We start from the raw sequence: 23453 nt of genomic DNA, 5'->3' as shown, positions 1-23453 counted from the left end.
TTGTACCCTCCCCCCCCCCCCGAATCCGCAGTATTTTTCCCAGCCGCCCCTCCCCCACCCCCAGCCTTGTTTTATTGACTTTTATGTGTAAATTGACTAAAACACGCACATTTCTCAGTGAAATGAACAATGTTTCGTAACCTGGATATATCCTACAGGGGCGGAAACAGCCCTCATCCCCCCCCCGCCCTAAGCAAAAAAAAAGTGCTCCTAACCCCCCACCCCCCCCCCCCCCTCACCCCCGCTTATTCACTGGCTGGCTAATTCGCCGCTAAATATTTTCTCAAGATTTGCCCCACCCTTTTTCCGCCGGCTGGATCCGCCCCTAGTAGGAGGATACATATCCAGGTTTTTACGAAAAATTGTTTATTTCACTGTGAAATGTTGCGCGTTTTAATTGTTTCATGTGTCAAAGTAAATAATGAATGTCAGAAGAATGCCTGGAGGGGACCCCATTTTCATTTTTTGTTTAAAAAAAAAATTAAAATTAACTTTACCATTTTTTAAAACCGGGCCTGTTAACCCCCCCCCCCCTCCCCCGTGGATCCGCGCCTGGCCTCCAATGCAACCTCTGTTCCGCAAAACAATTGTGGTTTTTGAGATATTCTTTTCATGGCTATATTTCTGGCATCTTTAATATTCCTATCTTTGTTCTTTCTTTAACCATTTTCATAATGTGCAATTTATTTCAGTTTCTTTAATACTTCTTCATAATATTGATGGGTTTTTGCGGGGGAGGGGATGGTCATTCACTTATTGCATGTTTTTTTTATATGAGAAGGCATAAATAGGCACGATATTAAAAAAACGATCGTGTGCATTGCCATGTCTTTGACTTCTTGACAACATTAAATAAAGGGCTGAGTTCTTGCATGGAGGGGTCAGAAAGTTTGCAAAATGTGACAATAAAGAAACGTGATAAGTTACACTCTTTTAGGGACCCCTTCAAAACAATTCGACCTTAAACTGTTCAATACCCCATTTTTTAGCCAGGAAATAATGTTGGCGATGGTTGCTCAATCATCCGACGTAACATGTTGTTTGTTTTGGGAACATTGAGTAGTAATTAAAAGAATTTCCAAAGATTAATATAGATTAATGTATTTGTGTAAATACAAATAGGTTCAAAAATCGGATTCGGAAAATTTACTGGCCCTCCAAACTCAACTTTCCCTATAAGTATACTTATGTTTTAGAATTAAGATGTTTATAAAATCTGTCTGTCTTAATTTGAATTATCAGAAGAATTAGCTAAATCCTCTATTGTTTTAATAACCTTGAACTGATCCAATAAGATGGAATTGTAACAATTTGTTTCTCTAATTCTCCAAGAGTTTTAAATCATAATTGAATGACATCTAAAGAAACGAAGCTGTATACTGAAATACAAAAGTCTATACAACCCTTCAAGACCATGACAACAAAGCAATATACCAGGCAAGTTAGTATACTTTCTTCCAAAACTGACAAATTCGATTACAAAATTTATAATTTTTAAAAGGATTTTGATCGTTTAGTAGTATTATATTGAATTCCCCACATCATTTCAGTCATGATGTTGCAGTGTTTAAAAAAAAAAAATCTATTTCTTGCATGTATATAAATTATACAGATTATTATCATATTATTATTATCAATATGCTATGGTTTCAGTATTCGCTTTTTATGGTTGATATTAGTTGTGTTTATGTTATTCTGAACTATTATATGTTATTCATTTGTGTATTCATGTATTCAAATATGTTACTCAGAGATTGATTTTCAATAAAATGGCCTGTCGGAGGGTCACAAACTGAAGAAAAGAAGACTGGAACTCAAGTTAGGTTTGCTGCCATCTGGTGGTAGAGAACGAAATGTTTTATTTCAATTTCAAATATCCCTGCCACTTCACCCCTGCCATTGATGTCAACTGTCAACTCTGCCATTTCGCCACATATCATATATCTTCCTTTAAAACCCACAGTATGGGGAAAGGTTAGATTAACACCAGGAAAGAAGAATTGTAAGGGTATTCAAGGGCAATAATTTAACAAAGCGAGAAAGGATTGATGCAGTACCAACCAACATATTAGCTCAGACTAGTAGTGACTTAGTACGAGTACGAGTCCCACACGTCCACTTATGTGTGGAAAAAAATAGTCGGTCTGAAGAGTGAAGACACTGCTGCACTGGATCTGGATGGCTAGCTGCATGCTGGAGGCTGCCGGCTGGAACTACTTTAAAGATCATCATTTTGTCAAGGAAGTGAGTAATACATTTCTATACTAAATTTTTATGATTTAGTAAATCTTACTTTGATAAATGGGCGCTAGCGCGCTACTCTCTCTAGAGTAGACCACACATTTCCAGATTCTAGGTTAGGCCTAATGCGTACACGTTAGATCTAGACCTATACAATAATACAGGCCTAGCCCTAGGGCCTAGAGTCTACTTTAACTCCGGGAAGCTCCAACACCGGCGCCGCAGGCGTCGGAGCTTCGGTTGGTTTTGTTGGTTTCTCGTGTGGGCTAGTAAAACAGCCGATTGGGTGATATTAATCTGCAAAGGGAGTAGACTAGTCTAGATCTAGCCTCATAGTCATAGGGTGCACGACTCCTCAGGGCTCAACTCCAATTACCAGTAGGGGCGCTGGTCCGAGAATGAGGATCGTCCTCATAAACAAGGATATCCTCATAAACGAGGACAAAATGAGTCCTCAAAAATAAGGGTCGTCTGCATTTTCGAGGACCTTTTTTTTTTTCATCGGTGCTCTGGGGGTTTCATGTTACAGAGCGGCCCGCTGGCGATGCCAAAAATGGATTACCTAGGGAAATAACCCTAGTTCACTGTCTACTTCTATGGGTTGTCCGTTTTCCCAAGGATTTATTGCTCATAATGTGAAGGTCTCTGTACAAAGTCAATGTAAAATGCATCAAGAAAATCATTGCAGAATCTGTTTTTTGCATCGCCAATGCGCCGATCAAAAATAAAACGTCTGCAAAAATGCAGACGGTCCTTATTTTTGAGGACGCATCTGTCCGTGTTAAAGAAGACGATCCTTATTCTCGGACCAGCGCCCCTACTGATTACTTGAATGTATAATTTGAAGAAGTCTTCGATGGGAAAAAAAGGTTAAATCGGGGTACTACACCAACGATTTTTCCATGTCGTAGCGTTGATTCAAAATAGCGATGAGAAGGTACGCATGCGCCGCAGTGGCAAAGAAAATATGAATATTCATGCTATCGAGCGCCGATCGCTTGAAATAGCTGAATATGCACGACTCGAACGAACAGAGCCCTTCTCAACCTCGTGCATATTCAGCGATTTCGAGCGATCAGACATGGAGGTGCATTAGCATTAGACTACTATCCTGGCTGTGTATTAAAAGCTGTGCTATTGATTCTCAACATTTCAAACACCACTGTACAAAACTCAACTGATTTCACTCAAAATCGGTACTTTAGTGACGATTGAATCTAGGCTACACTCGGTCTAGAAATAGTAGGCCTAGACCTAGACCGAATTTTCCGTCTCTTTCGTTCGTTAGCCTCTTATTGGGGTAGGGTCGGCCGGCTCTCTCTTTAGAGACGGAAGCCGTTTATACACTTGTCCTTGCTAACGCCACGGCCAGTCCTGGTCGTAGCGTTTTGCCCCCAAAATCCCCCAAAATGTCATTTTACCTCGAGCATGTTATATTGTAAATTAGGCCTAGGCTATAATAAATCAGTTCCACTTACCAACTTGACTGAAATAATCAGTTTAATAGTCCCTTTTTAGGAAATTATGGGTCAAAATCGGAATCCATGTTGAAAAAGATTTTTCAACATGGATTCCGATTTTGACCCATAATTTCCTAAAAAGGGACTATTAAACTGATTATTTCAGTCAAGTTGGTAAGTGGAACTGATTTATTATAGCCTAGGCCTAATTTACAATATAACATGCTCGAGGTAAAATGACATTTTGGGGGATTTTGGGGGCAAAACGCTACGACCAGGACTGGCCGTGGCGTTAGCAAGGACATGTGTATAAACGGCTTCCGTCTCTAAAGAGAGAGCCGACCCTACCCCAATAAGAGGCTAACGAACGAAAGAGACGGAAAATTCGGTCTAGCCTAGACCTAGATCTAGTAAAATACAATTTTTTCAACTTTTCGATGTTTGAAAGAATAATTTAAAAATTCAAATTATGAGTCCACTGTCACGTTGTCGGCATGATTGTGTGCATATGCGTGTTGAGAGTGTAATGTATTCAAATGCTGCCTAACAGTGCTAGAGGTCAATACACATTAGAATTGACTCTCTATTACTATTATGGTGTCTGAACGATTTTTCAATTTTCAATTTGGGATCTTTTTTCACCATTATTGTTGGATATTTGAATAAAAAATGTTATGAGAATAATACATTTCAAATTTCAAGACTCGCCGATGTTTCAATCAAAAGATACAGCCCCTCAAAAACTCTGCAATATTCATAAGTAGCATTTTGGTCAGAATGGACCAAAAAGTGGTTCACGCCGAGTTATCATTTTTTGCTGAACAGCTGCTAATTCCAGGAAGCTCCAACACCTGCGCCGCAGGCGTCGGAGCTTCAGTTGGCAGATCCTCGGGTTAGTAAAACAGCCGATTAGGCGATATTATCATTAAATCTGCAAAGGGAGTACTTACAATTTTGACTTCATAGGTTGCACGACTCCTCAGTGCATAATACCATTACCAATTACTTGAATTTATAATTTGAAGAAGTCTTCGATGGGAAAAAAATGGTTATTCGGTTTCCTACACCAACGATTCTTCCATGTTGCATTTTCAAAACATTTATACAGGTGTACATGTAGTTGAAAATTAGGCCTAGGCTAATATGACATCAGTTTCACTTAACAGATTGACCGTATGATGTGTTTGAGGGGTCTTTTTTTCTTCTTTGAAATTGAACTCTGTGTTGAATGGATGACGTCATTTCCTTCATGACAGGAGACCCTATAGCCGGCTTCTTTCTCTAAACAGAGGAGCTGACCCTAACCAAATAGGAGACTAACAAATGAAAGAGAAAGAAATTTTCAGTCTACTTCTTCCCTAACTCCAGGGAGCACCAGAGCCTGCATCGGAAATCGATTCAAACAGCGAGGAGGGGCACATTTTTTTGAAATGTAAAGAAGTAGTAATTACATTTTGACTTAAACATTTTTCGACTCCTCTGGGCATCAGGACAACCACTTATACACTGTAATTATAATTTGAAGACGTCTTTGAAAGGAAAAAAGATGATTCCTTGTCCTTACCCAATTTATCCCACGTTGTGTATCGTTGATTAAAGGGATCGTTTAACAATGTTAAATCTGAGATGCACGGCCCTACGTGTTATCAGTGTCTGTGACATGGTGTTATATTCAGGGGCGTCTCTAGACCTTTTTTAGTGTCGGGGTGTAGAGGCCAACGATTACCGACAAAACTAGCCCCCAATTACCGACAAAATTAAATGTCCCAATATTTACAAATTTAAACCTGTATACCCGGGGCCGAAGGCTAAATTGTATTTCCTAAGGACTATCTATAGTACTTTGAGTATGCGCAAATGGTCATTTTCCTCTACGACATAAATCTATACAAATTATATCGTCAACTTAGTCAGCATCATAGCTATATATTTTTATGCAGGCGCGTAGCTAGGATCTAATTTTAGGGAGGGGCGGTAGTGAGCAAGCGATTCACTCAAAGCGCGCTCATTAGGGGGTGTGGGTGATAGGCCTCCCGCGCGAAGGGCAGAAGCTTAGACGTTCCTTAAATTATTAGGAAAAGGAGACGATTTATTGTACCGTTCTCGACTGTTAATCCTCGTCTGAATGAACTTCCCCCCTCTCGCGCGAAGCACGAAAGCTTTGGCGTTTCATTAAATTATTATAAAAAGAAGACGATTTGCTGTACTGTTCTCGACTGTTAATCCTTATCTGAATTCATTTTCTCCCCCTCCCGCGCAAAGCGCGGTAAAGCTTTGACATTTCATTAAATTATGAGAAAAAGCAGACGATTGGGTGTACTGTTCTCGACTCTTAATCCTTATCTGAATTCAGTTCCCCCCTCCCGCGAAGTTTTGGCGTGTCATTAAATTATTAGAGAAAGTAGACGATTTGCTGTACCGTTCTCGACTGTTAATCCTTATCTGAATTCATTTTCTCCCCCTCCCGCGCAAAGCGAGGAAGCTTTGACGTTTCATTAAATTATGAGAAAAAGCAGACGATTGGGTAGTCTAGTTCTGGACCCTATATTGATTTTTGTTATTCGCCGACTATAAGCGTTAAGCCGAGTGATGCGATCCTTAGTGATCGCGAGTCCCCAACTAACTGCGCTAGAATAGGGTCCAGACCAATTGCTCAATGTGACGTCAAGGGTCAAAAGTTCACAAACAAGTGATTTATAAATTCATGAAGTTACTGTCAATCAAACTTCGCTCGCGATGTTTTACGTTTTACACGTGGGATTCTAGTCCAGAAAGGGTCAAAAGATCAAGCCTTATTACGTAATTTTGATAGCGCCCAATTATGCATAAACATACACGTACTGCTGTGTGCTACATGTATGTGACATTTCGAACTCCCCTTGCCTTATGCACAGATGCCTAGCTAACTATACTTTGCTGCGCGAAACGCTTTCATTTAGCGTTCGGCAGGATTCAACGTTGTCTATTTGCAAGACCCTATTACAAAGCTGTAAGGGTCATTTTTAAAGACGTGCACCGGAAATTGATAAATATTGGAAAATATATAACTTTAAATAATAATTGTGCATTATTGTTGTCATTTTAAATATATTTTGTTTAGATTTCAAATCAATATTTCCACTTTTTTGTGAAATTATCAGCATGCGTTTATGACGATAGACTAGGCCTTCAACACGCTGATATAAAATACAGAGGCTCAAAGTCAAATATCATGCTCATATATGTCCATGCTTAGTTTTTGAGATGCCTGCCACTACCAAACTAAGCACAAGTTATTTATTAGAAAGATTCTATCATATCACACAATGACAATATTTCAGAAATTTTAATTTTTTATTGGCCCTTTTGACGTATTTTGTTAATAATATTTCAAGGGAACCTTGAACCACCATTAGTTTCGAGTCATATATTGAAGTAGATCAAATTATCTACATTTTGATACCAATCTCAACGGAATTGAAATTAATTAACAACGCAATATTAAGTAAAAGAACATGATTTTTGGGTGATTTTTTTCCCCCCAAATTGTATTCTATCCAAAAACGTTATTACCCATATATCAAAATTTGAAGTGCCTTTTTTCATAAGTTTCCAGGAAATTTTGCATGTAAAAATGTGAACTGCATACTCGAGGTGAAGGGGAATTGGGAGAAAGAGGAAGAAAAGGGGAAGGAGACAAGAATAGAAGGGGGAAGACAGAGAGGCAGAACTGTTAAGAAACACTATATAGGGAGAAGACAAGGAGAAGGGAAAAAAGGTAAATTAAAAGGGAGAAGTGCTGATTAAAAGTCAAGGTATTAGCCTTACATGAGTGTTGCACATCATTAACCTACATTTATGTTTCCCTTCATATAGTACTTATATAATACTGGTTTGTGCAACTTTATGATTTCCTTAAAAATAACTTGCAAAGCAAGTCATAATCATCCATTTTATGACATTTTAATACTTGTCATCATAGGAAGCCATGCAGTGGCATGTTATCATTGTGTTTATTCCTCTATGAATTAATAACCCTAAAAGTCTTCCAGTTACGGTGGCAAGTATGTAATGTTCTTGTACAGAGGAGTACCCCCCCCCCCTCCCCTCTGCATGAGCAATTTCATTGCAATTCGCATTGAACCAAACTTTTATTTTTGTTTAATACAGATTTTTTTAGTTTCCCTTTTTTTTAAATTCCATATTAAAACAAAAAAATCATGGATGTTGCGTAGAAATGGCTTGCATTTCACACATCTGATAATGTGTTTGAATTCAACCTGAAATGGGCATTTTCCAATAAGAAAGTACATCTCCAAAGTATAAGTCTGAATAATACAATTATAAACTGAACTAGAATGTAGGATGACATAAAATGTGTTACGAAGTCATCCATTACTGGTAAAATAAATCATCATTCACAATAGAGCAGTTAAATGATAATCTCAGATTAACAAAAAAGACAAATCCACAAGAGTATTGGAAATTTTGGAAAACCAAAAAAAGTAATAAGGCCTCACAAATGTTTTTGTACATCTTTCGTAATTTGAATGTTACTCAAGTTAAAACAGGTGCACTAAGTACACCAACCCGAAATAGTGTAAACATTGGACATGAATTATGAATTTGCCGTTTGAAATATATGTACAATAAAGTTGTCGATGCAATCGTAATCACCAAGCGAGATGCATGTAACAGCGCTAGTATAGTTCGAAAACTTGGAAGTTAGATATGCAATGCCGCTATTGTTTCTATAGTAGTACGTGCATGTACATGTAGCTAGGCCTACATACAGTGTGTGCACCATGGACTTATCAGAGCTGCCAACCATTCCGTTTTTGCCGGAATTACTCCGTTTTTTCCTCCAAATTACGGTATTACGTTTTTTCTTCATAAAATACGTTTTTTAATAATTTAAATTTTTTTTTAAATATTTTTTTATTTTTTTTATTTTTTATTTTTATTTATTTATTTAGTTTTATTTTTTTTACATACCACACGTCAAACAACTGCCCTTAAATGGTGATTTGATCACGAATTCAATAGAAAACTTATTTTAAAACATACTTGAAGAGAAAAATATTCTCAAAAGAAAATAAATGCCGATAATACCAAAATAACCACCAAAAAAATTACCTGCTTGTATGGAAAAAACAGCATGATGAATGAACATTTCTGCATTGGAAGTGTGTCGCGCGTGGTTGTAAGGTTCTTTTTATGAATTCCCTTTTTTGGCTTGAAATTCCTTTTTTTTGCCATCATGATTCCTTTTTTTGGTCGCACAAGGTTGGCAGCTCTTACTTATACAGTGTGATACACTAGGCATGTATATAACACAGTAGTTTATATCTTCAGACCTTATTGTATCTTTAGAGGAAATAATGTTAAGAGAGGAAGTTTTAATGGTCATTATACATCTAATTTGAATTTGAAGATTAATTTTGAGACAACATGGCACTTTTTAAGGAATTATATACAATTATTGTATCACTACATCATACCAGATTTCCCCATTACTACTTCAAAATGCTGTCAAGCAAAGACTATTTCTTTGGCTTGGAGGCACGGCCAATTTAATGGATCTCCCTGAAAAATCTCAGGGAAAGTCGTTCACTTGGAGGAATTGGACTGGACCCTGTTCTAGCGCAGTTAGTGGGGGAATCGCGATCACTAAGGATCGCATCACTCGGCTTAACGCTTATAGTCAGCAAATAACAAAAATCAATATAGGGTCCAGAAATAGACTAACGATTGGGTGTACTGTTCTCGACTCTTAATCCTTATCTGAATTCAGTTCTCCCCCTCCCGCGAAGTTTCGGCGTGTCATTAAATTATTAGAGAAAGTAGACAATTCGTTAAACCGTGCTCGACTCTAGTCTTAGTTCTTGTCTGAACTCGGTTTACCCTTCCTGCAAGTTTTGAAGTTTCATTAAATTATTATAGAAAGAAGACGCTTCGTTGCACCGTTTGATCGACTCTTAATAAGCCCTATTTATATGAAATCAGTTTCCCCCTCTCCCGCGAAGCGTGGAAGTTTTGACGTTTCATTAAAGTATTAGTGAAAGAAGACTATTTGTTTAACCGTGCTCGAATCTTAATCCTTGTCTGAATTCAGTCCCCCCCTTCCCGCGCAAAGTGCGAAAAAAGCTTAGAAGTTTCCTTAAATTATTAGAGAAAGCAGACGATTCGTTGTACCGTTTTCAACTCTTAATCCTTGTCTGAATTCAGTTTCCCCCTTCCCGCGCAAAGCGCGAAAAAGCTTAGACGTTTCCTTAAATTATTAGAGAAAGCAGACGATTTGTTGTAGCGTTTTCGACTCTTAATCCTTGTCTGAATTCAGTTTCCCCCTTCCCGCGCAAAGCGCGAAAAAGCTTAGACGTTTCCTTAAATTATTAGAGAAAGCAGACGATTCGTTATACTGTTTTCGACTCTTCTAAATGAAGTTTTCCCCTCCCGCGCAAAGCGCGGAATTTTTTTGTGTTTCATCAAAATATAGAGAAAGGAAGACGATTCAAGAAAATACAAGTATTGTAGTTGTAGTTACTCTCGAAGTTGTCACAGCTGATAAAAAGTCACAGTTCGTAGGTAAAAAAACTTGTCGGTCGATTGACAATATACATCTCACCGACTTCTGCAAGAATACTGACACAGCTGACCCGACACAGCAATTTATTTACCCGTGTCTTTCTTGCTCCCTCGACGAGACGACTCCACCCAACAAGTTCCCTCTCTCACCTCTCTTTCATCCCCCGTTTATTTTGTTTCCCTTTTCTCTTTTTTCTTTTTTTTTTTCTTTTCTTTCTTTTCTTTCTTTTCCTTTCTTTCCTCTCCTCCCTTTCTTTTCTTTTTTCTCATTCTTTATTCTTTTTTCTTTCCTTTCTTTTTCTTTCTTTCTTTCTTTCCTTTCTTTTTCTTTTTTTCTTTTCTTTTCCTTTTCTTTCTTTCTTTTCTTTCCCTTTCCCTCTCTTTTTTCCCTCCGCCTTTTCTCTTTTTTTCCCCGACGGCAGCGCAACTTTACCGACAATATCCTGGAGACGCCCCTGGTTACATGTATATTGAAGCCCTAAAAAAATTGCGCTTCAAAATGATCAAGAAGTGCCTCTAAAAAGTTTTAAAAAACCTGTGAACGACCGGTTTGACCATACTCGTTTTCCTCAATAGACTGTAGTGTTAATAAAACCTTTTGACAAACGCAAAATTTCACTTCGATTTTCAATCATAAACATCTTGATAATCAGACAGGCGATCGGCTTTCAATTTCAACGGTGCTCTATAGCATGAATATTCATATTTGCTGCTTTGCTACCGTGCATGAGAACTTTTCTATGCCATGTTGAATCGACGATATACACTGTACATAATACATACATGTACGTGTACATGTACATTTACAACATGGATGAATTGGTTTATGACAATTAAGGAATCACCTATTTTTGCCTCTCATTTTTTTAATATTTAACTTTAGGAGGAAAATAATTCACAGTATCTTGGTTTTGGTTTTTGTCATGCTACATGTACTGACCTGCTGAAAACAAGAAACTCTAACAAAACCTGTTTTAAAACTCGTTTTGGGGGGCTCACCATAACTGGAATAGGGCTTTAAGAATTCTAATACCATCAAGAAATGGGATCGAATATTTAAGATTATACAACACCTACATGGATCCTTGTCATTTGATTGGAGGATTGTTGGTCACATGATATTCAATAGATGTTCTATTGCACAGGCGTACACTTTTGGTTATATACAGTATGACTGCGTAGTGCGTACCTCTCTGCCGTGCGCGTATCCCTGCGTGTATCTGACGCGAAGGCAATCTAAATGTACATGTAATCGAGAAGACTTGAATCCAACTTTAAGTTATCTTTAATATAAGGAGTAAAGCATAATTTGTTGATTAACATATTAATTAGATCTTCTTCGATGTTGTATAAAACAAATAATGAATGTTTTCATTCATTCAATAGTGCAAATATTTTCATTCCTTCAAAGATTAGCATTATTTCTATCAACTCCTGAAAATATTTGCACTATTGAACTCATAACCATTCATTATTTGTATATTACACACCAAGGGGTACAATCATCACAGCATCTATTGCATTGCTAATCAAATAGTGTGTAGTGAAGAATTCATGTACATGTAGATGTACACTGTGGACTGTACAGGTACTACATATAATCATGAATAAGAAAAACAATTGAAGCTGGAATAGAAAATGAGCTCAGAACTTTACTTTAAGTATGGCTCTTTTTTATAGACCTATCTAGAAGGCCAAGTGCACCATAACATCAACCCTAACATTATTTGAATAGATAGAGAAAAATCAAACAAGCATAACACTGAAAATTACATCAAAATAAGTTTTAAAATAAGAAAGTTACAGCATTTCTAAGGTTACATTTTGCTATGCATAACATGGTCGGTATGCAATTGAGGAGCCAATGATGTCACACACCCACTATTCCATATGTATTTTATTATATATGAAATTTCAAATATCTCAATTTTGTATAGATTTGATAATAAAGAAGTCAAATTCTGAATTGAATCACAATAAGTTACCACATGATTTGTTCCATGATACTATGATAGTTTTACATTTTTGGAGCAAAAAATTAGAAAATTTGAAATGTTGTACAATGAAATACAATAAAATAGTGGGTGTGTGACATCATACATGTAGGCTCACGCATGACAAAATGTGTATACTGACCATGTTATGCATTAGTACATGTATTTTGTTAAACTACATGTTTTACATGTAAAACTTTAAAATGCCATAACTTTCTAATTTTACATCATACTTTGATGAAATTGTTGGTGTTGTGCTTGATTGATTTTTCTTATTCAAATCAACTTGATGTCTAGTTGGACTTCCTCAGATCATTCATGACAAACTCTCTTTCCCCTTCCATACATTAGTGGAGTTAGTTTAGGCTGCATTGTGTACTGTACATGTAGTGCAAGCATAGTAGTATTTTCAGTGATACATGTAGGTCCATAAAGTGGCTGGGGAGTGGCCTTGTGGTATTTGGCCAGAGGCTTAACCTCATGACCCCATGTACAAGCATGGACCTTCTATGTCCAGTCCATGCTAAACTCTCTATCAAGTCCCTGCATGTACACTGTACAATGTACATACAATCAGGAAGAAGAACAAAAATTGAAGCTGGAATGGAAAATGAGCTCAGAACTTTACTTTAAGTATGGCTCTTTTTTATAGACCTATCTAGAAGGCCAAGTGCACCATAACATCAAGCTGATTTGAATAAGTAGAGAATAATCAAACAAGCATAACACTGAAAATGTCATCAAAATAAGATTTGAAGTAAGAAAGTTACAGCATTTTTAAGTTTTACATTTTTTTTTCATAAAACAGTGTTACAAATAATGTGGTTGGTATGCAAATGAGGGAGCCGATAATGTCACACTATCACTGTTCTTTATGTACATGTATTTTATTATATATATGAAATTTCAGGTATTTCAATTTTGTCATCAATTTAATAATAGAGAAGTTCTCAATTGAATCACAGTATACAATAATGTTGATTTTACATTACATGAGAAGAAAAACTACTGGTATGTTTTACATTATTGGAGCAAAAAGATGAAATACCGGTATTTTAAATTTATATAATAAATTTCATAAAAGATAGTGTGTGACATCAAAGGCTTACTCATTTGCATACAGACCACGTTATGCATTTACTGGTAAATTATAATCACTGTTTTGTGAAACTACAGTACATACTTCAGTACATACTACAGGACAGTACATATGTAAAACTTTAAAATGCCTCATAACTTTCTTATTTTACATGTACATTATATTGTGATGAAATTGTTAGTGTTATGCTTCTTTGATTTTACTTCAAATCAACTTGATGTCCAGTTGGACTTGGTCTTTAAGCTCCTTACATACTGGTAGGTCATTTATATCATTTGTATGACAACCACTCTTTCCCCTTTCGTACATTAGTGTATAGTTACATGGCACTGTATCTCTTTGGTAGCGCAAGCAATGATGTTCATCTAAACAGTGGCTGGGGAGTGGCCTTGTGAAAGGCACTGGTATTTGGCCAGAGGCTTAACCTCATGACCCCATGTACAAGCTACTTGGTGCTCCATACTCCTTAACATTTGTTTTGCTTAAAGGTAAAGACCAGTATTGGAAACGCCCCAATTTCAATAAATGAAATGGTAGCTCTTATACTTATAATTATGTGAAAGAATATGTTTTGACTAATACATGTACATGATCATAAAATTTTTGCCGGGAAACCGCTTATTATTTGATATATTTGGTAAATTAGTTTATCTATTGGGATGTGAGAGATAAACGCACATGTCCTGCATGTGTGCCTAGTCCCATATACATCTTTCTGTGTACAGTGCTTGTAACTTTACCAAGACTGGACCAAGTATCTTATCATTTTGATGATTCCAGAACCTTGCAGTACTACCATGGACTTACACAACAATACTTACATGTATATGGTAGATGATCAACCTTTTCTGATCGATTCCACGTTTCTTTCACAATGCAATCGCATGACCATAACTGGTCTTTATCTTTTACCCTTAATTTTGCTTAGCCAAAACATGTACTAACTTTTGGGGCTTTTCACACACACTTTTTTAAGTCCTATAATAAGAAAATTCATGCTGTTCTCACTGCAATTAATTTTCCCCATACTAGCTGTGAAGCGTGAATATTCACTGATTCACTCCATTGCGTAGTACCTGAACTTTTTCGTTTCTGTTCTCATTCATTTGCCTAGCACTGCAATTGTGGAGTTAGCACCACATTTGCGGGATAAGCCATGGAGCTATTTTGCAGGGCCAGCTAACCCTGTACTATAGGGGCTTTCATCGAAAGGGTGCGGTGCGGTGCGGCGCGGTGTGGTGTGCTCAACGCACCCATTCGATAAAAGAGGGGGCCTTTTCTCGAAAGGGTGCGTTGAGAGCGGAGTACCGTTTTAACACACCCTTTCGATGAAAGCGGGGGGGCTTTTCTCGAAAGGGTGCGTCGACTAGTCTTTCGCATCAGTCGTTTAAAATGAGGATCTCGGACAGAACGTAATAGTTGCCAATTTAAGTATATCGAAAATGTATTAAATAAAATGGAATGGCCTTGATTACAGAGTGGTCTCTTTGATGGGGAGACAGAGAGAAGGAAAAAAGGGAAAGGGAAGATAAAAGGAAAGGAAGAAGAATAAGAAGAGAAGAGGGAAACGGGGGGGGGGGGGCGAATGACTCTTGCCCCCCCCCCCCGCCAAAAAATAAATCAGAGAGAGAGAGAGAAGGGAAAGGGAAAGGGAAAGAGAAGATAAAAGGAAAGAAAGAAGAGGAAGAAGAAGAAAAGAGGGAAACGGGGGCAAAGGGCTTTTGCCTCCTCCCCCCCCCCACCAACAAATAAATAGTAGAGAGAGAGAGAGAGATAGAGAGAGAAGGGAAAGGGAAAGGGAAAGAAAATATAAAAGGAAAGAAAGAAGAAGAAGAAGAAGGAAAGAGGGAAACGGGGGAAGGGCGAAAGGGAGAGAGAGAGAGAGAAAGAGAGAGAGAAGGGAAAGGGAAATGGAAAGAGAATATAAAAGGAAAGAAAGAAGATCGAGGAAGAAGAATAAAAGAAAAGAGGGAAACGGGGACGAAGGGCTCTTGCCTCCTCCCCCCCCCCCCGCCAACAAATAAATAGGAGAGAGAGAGAGAGAGAGAGAAGAGAAAGGGAAAGAAAATATAAAAGGAAAGAAAGAAGAAGAAGAAGGAAAGATGGATACGGAGGAAGGGCGAAAGGTTCTTATACCTCCCCCCCACCACCTCCCGCCAAAAAAATAAATAACAGAGAGAGAGAGAGAGAGAAGGGAGAGGGAAAGAAAATCTAAAAGGAAAGAAAGAAGATGAAAAAGAATAAGAAAAGAGGGAAAGGGGGCGAAGGGCTCTTGCCTCCCCCCTGCCAACAAATAAATAAGAGAGAGAGAGAGAAGGGAAAGGGAAAGAAAATATAAAAGGAAAGAAAGAAGAGGAAGAAGAAGAAGAAAAGAGGGAAACGGGGGCGAAAGGCTCTTGCCTCCCCCCCAGCCAAAAAATAAATAAGAGAGAAAGAGAGAAGGGAAAGGGAAAGGGAAAGAGAATAAAAAAGGAAAGGAAGAAGAATAAGAAGAAGAAAAGAGGGGCTCTTGCCTCCTCCTCCTCCCCCCCCCCGCCAAAAGATAAGTAAGAGAGAGAAGGGAAAGGGAAAGGGAAAGAGAAGATAAAAGGAAAGAAACAAGAGGAAAGAGAAGGCAACGGGGGCGAAGGGCTCTTGCCTCCTAGCCCTCCTTCCCCTCCCCCCCCCCCCGCCAAAAAAAATAAATAAGAGAGAGAGAAAAGGGAAAGAGAAAGAGAAGATAAAAGGAAAGAAAGAAAAGAATAAGAAGAAAAGAGGGAAACGGGGGTGAAGGGCTGTTGCCTCTTCCCCCCCCCCCGGCAAAAAATAAATAAGAGAGAGAGAGAGAGAGAGAAGGGAAAGGGAAAGAGAAGATAAAAGGAAAGGAAAAAGAGGGAAAGGGGGCGAAGGGCTCTTGCCAACAAAATAAATAAGAGAGAGAGAGAGAGAGAAGGGAAAGTGAAAGAAAATCTAAAAGGAAAGAAAGAAGAGGAAAAAGAATAAGAAAAGAGGGAAAGGGGGCGAAGGGCTCTTGCCTCCCCCTGCCAACAAATAAATAAGAGAGAGAGAGAGAAGGGAAAGGGAAAGAAAATATAAAAGGAAAGAAAGAAGAGGAAAAAGAATAAGAAAAGTGGGAAACGGGGGCGAAGGGCTCTTGCCTCCTCCCTCCCCCCCCCCCGCCAAAAAATAAATAAGAGAGAGAGAGAAGGAAAGGGAAAGAGAAGATAAAAGGAAAGAAAGAAGAGGAAGAAGAAGAGAAGAGGGTAACGGGGGCAAAGGGCTCTTGCCTCCTTTCTTTCCTATTCTCCCTCTTTTTCGTTTTTCTCTTTCTTTCTTTTCTTTCTTCTCTTTTCTTTCCTTTCTTTTCTTTTTTTTCTTTTCTTTTTCTTTTTTTCTTTTCTTTCCCTTTTACTCTCTTTTTTCCCCTCCCCCTTTTCTCTTTTTTCCCGACGGCAGCGCAATTTTACCGACAATATCCTGACAGGTGGGGGGGGGGGGTGTCGCACCCCCACACCCCCTTTGGAGACGCCCCTGCCTTCGCCACTGTTGGCGACCACAAGGCTATCAATACAAATTAAGACATATTAATGAAGATACTTATTTAATGTTGCAGAGAGATAAGTATTTTCTCTATGAACTTGTTTAATGGACAATAAATAATATTAAAAACATGAATACTATAGCGGTATAATGATGAGAGAGATGATTTAAGTCATACTTTTTTTCAATGTGATTGGAGTGGACTTGAGGGTGGGGGGGGGGGGGGTCCCCTAAGATCTCGGCCGTTTCACAGCCGATCGCCGCGAAAATGCATATTTATGGTAATTTATGCAAACAAGGTCAGAGAATTCACATTTTTACCCATAAATCATATATAATTCATATTCGAGCGTTCTTTTTCACTTCATATATTCGTTAGAATAATAATACGACAACAAAGTTGGAAGAGCCAGTTTATCCCTATGCTATCTCTTGTTTTGATAATTTGTATTTATGTACTATATTATTTTGTTATTTCATTTCATTTCTAACCACAATTCAACTATTTTTACCCAAAATCAAACACATTTACTTGAAACAAGACCAAATAACCAATGTTTTCTCTTTTTTAAAAGAATAAATGGTATTTCCATATGTTTGGTACTTAAATCACAAAAATGAGCGATCTTAGGGCTGACATGCAAAAACAAAAGGTCACGTGACTCCGCAATTATACGTCCGATTTTCAACAAAAAAATGTTTCAAAAGATGCGTAAGACTCGAAAGAAAAAAGTCATGAAAGAAAAACTTTATATCTGCCGCGGTTCCGGAGTAGTCGCGAAATTACTAGAGAGCACTAATCTTTTTTGGGGCCCTCAAAAATTTGAAAAATCGTACCCCCCCCCCCCCCTTGAAAGCCAGGGGGGGGGTATCTCCCAAAAACGGTAAAAATTAACGTGTTTTTTTTACACGTTTTTTTCACAGGGCGGAGCCCTCAGAAGCTCAGGGGTATTAAACATCAAAATTAACGTCGGATGAGCATAATTTTATACCTTATTTGTGACAGTGGCAGGACACAATTTGGTGTTGGGTCCAGGGGGCGGAGCCCCCAGAAGCTCAGGAGTTTTGTCCATTAAATAATTATTATTTTATACCTTATTTGTGACACAGGGGTCACGAATTGGCGTGGGGTCCAGGGGGTGGAGCACCCGGAAGCTCAGGGGTTTTGGGCAATAAATAACGGTCAGATGAGCATATTTTTATATCTATTTGTGACACTGGCAGAACACAAATTCTTCTTCCTCTTCCTCTTCTTTCTTTCCTTTTATCTTCTCTTTCCCTCTCCTTCTCCAACATAAGATGCAAGACGGATATATATCGACTCACCTTCTTTCCAAGAACCATACGGGCCTGGAATTTACTTCCCCCCCCCCCCCCCAGCATCTTTGCCTGCGACGCAGTCGAAACCTTCAAAGCCAGACTCTGGGAAGCCATCCAAGGGGGTAATATAATCATAGTCCCTCCCCACAACTGCAATGTGATGGGACTTAATTCTAAAATGTTCTAGAAGCAACAAACACTCTCTCTCGAACGATAACGTTCTTATTGGTCATCTTTATATCCCTCTTGAGGATCAGGACCAGGATCAGAACAGATTCTCTCTCTCTCTCTTATTTATTTTTTGGCGGGGGGGGGGGGGAGGGAGGAGGCAAGAGCCCTTCGCCCCTGTTTCCCTCTTTTCTTATTCTTTTTCCTCTTCTTTGTTTCCTTTTATATTTTCTTTCCCTTTCCCTTCACTCTCTCTCTCTCTTATTTATTTTGTTGGCGGGGGGGGGGGGGGGGGCAACAGCTCTTCGCCCTTCCCCCGTTTCCCTCTTTCCTTCTTATTCCTCTTCTTTCTTTCCTCTTATATTTCTTTCCCTCTCCCTTCTCTCTCTCTTATTTATTTTTGGCGGGGGGGGGGGGAGGGCAAGAGCCCTTCGCCCCCTTTCCCTCTTTTCTTATTCTTTTTCCTCTTCTTTCTTTCCTTTTATCTTCTCATTCCCTTTCCCTTCTCTCTCTCTCTTATTTATTTTGTTGGCAAGAGCCCTTCGCCCCCTTTCCCTCTTTTCTTATTCTTTTTCCTCTTCTTTCTTTCCTTTTAGATTTTCTTTCCCTCTCCCTTCTCTCTCTCTCTCTTATTAATTTTTTTGGCGGGAAGGGGGGGGGGGGGAGGTAAGAACCTTTCGCCCTTCCCCCGTATTCATCTTTCCTTCTTCTTCTTTCTTTCCTTTTATATTTTCTTTAGCCTTTCCCTTCTCTCTCTCTCTCTCTCTCTCCTATTTATTTGTTGGCGGGGGGGGGGGGGAGGGAGGAGGCAAGAGCCCTTCGCCCCCGTTTACCTCTTTTCTTCTTATTCTTCTTTCTTTCCTTTTATATTCTCTTTCCCTTTCCCTTTCCCTTCTCTCTCTCTCTCTTATTTATTTGTTTTGGTGGGGGGGGGGTGGGGGAGGGCAAGAGCCCTTCGCCCCCGTGTCCCTCTTTTTTCTTTTTCCTCTTCTTTCTTTCCTTTTATCTTCTCTTTCCCTTTCCCATCTCTCTCTCTCTCTCTCTCTCTTATTTATTTTTTTTGGCGGGGGGGGGGGGGGGGGAGGGAGGAGGCAAGAGCCTTTTGCCCTTCCCCCATTTCCCTCTTTCCTTCTTGTTCTTCTTTCTTTCCTTTTATATTTTCTTTCCCTTTCCCTTTTCCTTCTCTCTCTCTTTCTCTCTCTCTCTCTCCCTTTCGCCCTTCCCCCGTTTCCCTCTTTCCTTCTTCTTCTTCTTTCTTTCCTTTTATATTTTCTTTCCCTTTCCCTTTCCCTTCTCTCTCTATATCTCTCTCTCTCTCTACTATTTATTTGTTGGTGGGGGGGGGGGGGGGAGGAGGCAAAAGCCCTTTGCCCCCGTTTCCCTCTTTTCTTCTTCTTCCTCTTCTTTCTTTCCTTTTATCTTCTCTTTCCCTTTCCCTTTCCCTTCTCTCTCTCTCCTATTTATTTGTTGGCGGGGGGGGGGGGGGGGAGAGAGGCAAAAGCCCTTTGCCCCCGTTTACCTCTTTTCTTCTTCTTATTCTTCTTTCTTTCCTTTTATCTTCCCTTTCCCTTTTTTCCTTCTCTGTGTCTCCCCCATCAACATAGTAATAACGAAAAAGACCACTCTGTAATCAAGACCATTCCATTTTATTTAATACATTTTCGATATACTTAAATTGGCAGCTATTACCTTCTGTCCGAGATCCTCATTTTAAACGACTGATGCGAAAGACTAGTCGACGCACCCTTTCGAGAAAAGCCCCCCCGCTTTCATCGAAAGGGTGTGTTAAAACGGTACTCCGCTCTCAACGCACCCTTTCGAGAAAAGGCCCCCCTCTTTTATCGAATGGGTGCGTTGAGCACACCACACCGCGCCGCACCGCACCGCACCCTTTCGATGAAAGCCTACTATAGGTGGGGCTGACCCACTTTGGTAAATATCACTTTGAACATGACAGACAATGAAAGCGGACAAAATATACAGTTCCTCAGGTAAACAAAGGGACATCCCTTCACTGCTATTATGTAAAAATGTGTAGAACAGGTGTCACATGCATTATTCACCTGTTCTACACATTTTTACATAATAGCAGTGAAGGGATGTCCCTTTGTCTACCTGAGGAACTGTATATTTTGTCCGCTTTCATTGTCTGTCATGTTCATAGTGTATGTGTTTGAACAGAAAGTGGAATAAGCTTAAGACCAGACTATAGCCTAGGTGGGGCTAAGACCCCCCTTCAACCCCACCTACAGTACATGTATAGTCCGGGGTTAAAGGTATAGACAAGTTCTGGTCATGTGATTGCATTGTGAAAGAGACGTGGAATCAATCAGAAAAGGTTGATCATCTAAAATATAAGTATTGGTGTGTACTGCAAGATTCTCTGGGATCGTCAAAATGATAAGAAATTTTGCCCAGTCTTGGTATTAAGTTACAAGTACTGTACGCAGAAAGATGTATATGGGACTATCCTATTTCTTTCCAGTCCAGATAGATAATAATTTACCAAATTTATCAATTAGTTTCCCAGCAAAATTTGTATTACGTATTAGTCAAAACTTATTCTTTCACATGATTGGTATGATTTCTTTTTTTGAGAGGGGGGCATTTCCAAAACTGGTCTTTACCATTAAAATTTTGCCAGAATGAAAACAAAACAGTAATACTAGATGTCCAGTCCATGCTTAAAGGTAAAGACCAGTTATGGTCATGCGATTGCATTATGAAAGAAACGTTGTGGAATCGATCAGAAAAGGTTGATCATCTAGCATAGCATCTGCAAGGTTCTGGAATCATCAAAATGATAAGAAATTTGGCCCATTCTTCGTAAAGTTACAAGCACTATACACAGAAAGATGTATATGGGACTACCCTATATCTCTCACAGACCATGAGAGAAACAAATTTAACAAATATATGAATTAGTAGGTGGTTTCCCGGCAAATTTTTATCATCATGTATTAGTCAAAACATATTCTTTCATATGATTGGTAATGAGAGCTTCCATTTCATTTTTTGAAATTGAGTGTTTCCAATACTGGTCTTTACCTTTAACTCCTTACATCTTCCTCTCTAGGTGTTAAATGATAGTACATGTATATATTCCTTGTAAATACATAGGGCCAGATTAATTCCGGAGGGGGGTTCCCTGTGTAGAAGGTGGTTTTCATTGAAAGTAGTGATATAACGGTAAGAGCAATCAATTAGGAGCTCCTTGGAGCAACTAAAAAGTGGCTTCTTTTACTCAAACTGATACCTGACCTGCAGCCTTTTCACACAGGGGTAAAATCATCTTGTCTAGAAGACTAGAACTGATTGGCTTAAAGCTGTGTAACTAAACAGCTTTAAAGAAAATTGTTTAGACAGATACGAAGTCGTGATTCATACCACGGTCAAAGCAGGCTGCAGATACGAAGCCCGTATCTAGAGAGCAAGACGTTTTGTGTGTAAACAGATATAGGTCTTTAACTAGACCGGGCACTGCTCTTTAAACGCTCAGTAGGGCCATATTGCGCATTTATGAGCAGATGCCCAATGTCCTTACTGAGCGTGTGAATCTTGAACGTCCGCGCTGAAATTTTCTGTGTGTGAATGATGTTGTATCTAAAGCTGATTAGTTTAAAGCTCTTTGAACTAACCAGCTTCAAAGGATTTTACCCCTGTGTGAAAAGGGGGCTACATGTACATGTGTAGGCCTACATACATGTATATAGACAGGATGTTAATACTTAAAGGGAAATAAAACCCAAATAGACAACTACTCTAAATGAAAACAGAAAAACCAGAGAAGCAAAGTGATGAAAGTTTCAATTAAGACTGACGAAATATAAAAAAGTTATGAATTGTTGAAAATTGTACTACTATACGTATGGGAACTTCAAATTGGCTGAAGCGGTAATGTCAATGTGATGTAGTGCGGGACTAATTTCCCATCTGTTCCAACATATGAAATAAACTACATGTACAGGTCTACATGTATAATGAATGTTTAATGTTTAAAACGTGTTCAATTGGACAAAAAAAATTGTGATTACTCTTTTTTTCCCTTCTTTTTTCCATCTTTGTTTTCATGTTTCAGAGACATGGGCAGAAGTCTGCAAATAAGTACTTCCAGACTTGGACTTGGACTCGGAGTGAATCAGTACTTTGGATATATGCTACCTCTGTGTGTGTTTTTTTTTTATTCCACAGAAAGTTTGACATGGAATTGAGGGGGGGGGGGGAGTGCAATATAGTTTTAATCCACACTTTTGTGAAAAATGAGTTACATCCATTTCCATCAGCTTTCTAGATTGTTCTTCATCTTCTGACAATTAAAAAAAAAGGAAATCGACTGATTAATAGGGAAATGAATAAATATTCTTCTCCTGAAAACAAGCAATTATCTGAACACAACAAAAAAGTAACTCCCCCTTAATCAAAATGGCGTAGCTTTTTAAAGAAAAGGTTTTGAGCAAAATAAATTGGCAGGACTGTTCCTATATTTATTGACTAACTTTTCTCTCGAAATAAAATTGTTCCATTGAGTAATGCATGAGTGGACAAACAGGCAAAATTTTCACTTTTCAAAAGTCACAGTGGTTATGTTTTATGCTGTTTTGACAGTACATTTTAGCTTTTCTTACACTATTTTTAAAGTTTGCTCACCCAAGCATGACACGATTACAACCTCTTGAGTTCACACAACTTGTAATGAAACATTTTAGTTAAAAAATTATTAATTTTGCTCACCCAACAATAATATTGAAAAAAGTGTTGGGATAGGTGTAAGGTGGTCAAGCAATGTATGATAAACAACAACACAAAAACATGCACCCGAAACTAAATTCGCTAAAATCTTGTTTCACAGAATCTCCTAAATGACCCTTACATGTATGACTTTAGAAAAGTGAGAGTGACAATTTTCCCTTTAATGTTTGCTCACTCATGCATGACTTGGTGAATCAATCATATCTTCACAGAAAAGTTAGTCAATAAGTATAGGAACACTCCTGCCAAGATTATTTTATTAAATACCTTGTCGTTAAAAAGTTACGCAATTTGGATTGAGGGGGAGTTACTTTTTGTGTTGTGTTCAGCATGAAAAAT

General features: G+C 38.6%; 1 long non-coding RNA gene across 1 annotated transcript; it reads left to right on the top strand.

Annotated features, from left to right (window-relative positions):
• The first annotated feature begins 2133 nt into the window (after positions 1 to 2133).
• LOC115926663 lies at positions 2134 to 22760 on the top strand. The gene is made up of 2 exons (XR_004065195.1): positions 2134 to 2244; positions 22444 to 22760. It is a non-coding gene; the product is annotated as an uncharacterized LOC115926663 (long non-coding RNA).
• Positions 22761 to 23453: the final 693 nt, after the last annotated feature.

This window comes from Strongylocentrotus purpuratus, unplaced genomic scaffold, assembly GCF_000002235.5.
Source record: "Strongylocentrotus purpuratus isolate Spur 01 unplaced genomic scaffold, Spur_5.0 spur5_scaffold_2, whole genome shotgun sequence".
NCBI classification, from domain to species: Eukaryota; Metazoa; Echinodermata; class Echinoidea; order Camarodonta; family Strongylocentrotidae; genus Strongylocentrotus; species Strongylocentrotus purpuratus.
Note: the sequence above shows the minus strand (reverse complement) of the source record. Positions and strands in the feature narration are given on the sequence as shown.